The sequence below is a fragment of the Sinocyclocheilus rhinocerous genome, unplaced genomic scaffold (genome assembly GCF_001515625.1).
Source record: "Sinocyclocheilus rhinocerous isolate Xijiao unplaced genomic scaffold, SAMN03320098_v1.1 C36199546, whole genome shotgun sequence".
Classification (NCBI taxonomy): domain Eukaryota; kingdom Metazoa; phylum Chordata; class Actinopteri; order Cypriniformes; family Cyprinidae; genus Sinocyclocheilus; species Sinocyclocheilus rhinocerous.
The window spans coordinates 1-898 of record NW_015775664.1 but is presented as its reverse complement, the minus strand read 5'-3'; the positions used below and the strand labels follow the sequence as shown (position 1 = coordinate 898).

Below are 898 nucleotides of genomic sequence, written 5' to 3'. Positions count from 1 at the left end.
GTAGCTACAAGATTACACCTACTTGAGGTATGTGAAATGATTAAGGAGTTATCTTGTTTTTAGCAAGGCTGTATAACGTCAAATTTAAGCAACACTTACCACAGTGAAATCAAAATAAGCCTCCATTGCCATATACCAGATGTACTGCATATAAAATATACATTTTCAATAACATTGTTGTCATGCAGTATAGCTGAACAGCATAAAACTGTGTTAAAAATGAATGTGGACTGTCATTAACAGTTTCAGTTATATCAGATTTTACAAATTTTTGTCAATTTAATCTTGTAATTTGTCTTGTTTAAGTTCCAAATGTTAACTCACCATGATCATGAAGATACCACAGTCATTCCCATAATCTTGCACAGGAACTCCCTGTTTGAATAGATGATTTTATAGTTGCTTATTCACTGTGATAATATAAGATAAAGTATAGTAATCACACACACACACAATCATTTAAGTTACAGTATGTTTACCTTTAAATCACTTCCAGTTTTTTCTGACCACTTTCCAGGGACAAGATTCTGTGCAAGTTTCCTATTAAAAAAAAGGATGGTGAATGAAGTCCTCTGTTTTGTTTTATCATGCTTGGAACACTAAATTAATCAATCAACACTAGAACACAAACTGAAGCATGAACAAAACATACACTAGTCACACATAAAGTGCTCCCTGTAAACTGCAGGCCAGAGAACATGACCGCCAAATGAAACAAAACTGGGCTGGCCAGGGGAACGTGGCTGCCAAAATGCATGTCTTCCTTAAGTAACCTTAGGACAGTTTGGTAGGACATGTTTCCAAATTCTCCAGCAGTCTTATGGTACATAGAGTCCAGAAAGACCAACTCTCTCTGTCGAGGCCTCATCACCTACATGCAGGGAATATGCAATCTAAA

The 898-nt window shown here is 36.0% G+C and overlaps 1 long non-coding RNA gene across 1 annotated transcript; it reads right to left on the bottom strand.

Moving 5' to 3' along the window:
• Window positions 1-98: 98 nt before the first annotated feature.
• On the bottom strand, window positions 99-823 carry LOC107735641 (uncharacterized). Its single transcript, XR_001639466.1, has 3 exons — window positions 480-823; window positions 325-375; window positions 99-144 (listed from the first exon to the last, which is right to left on the bottom strand). It is a non-coding gene; the product is annotated as an uncharacterized LOC107735641 (long non-coding RNA).
• Between the last annotated feature and the right edge of the window lie 75 nt (window positions 824-898).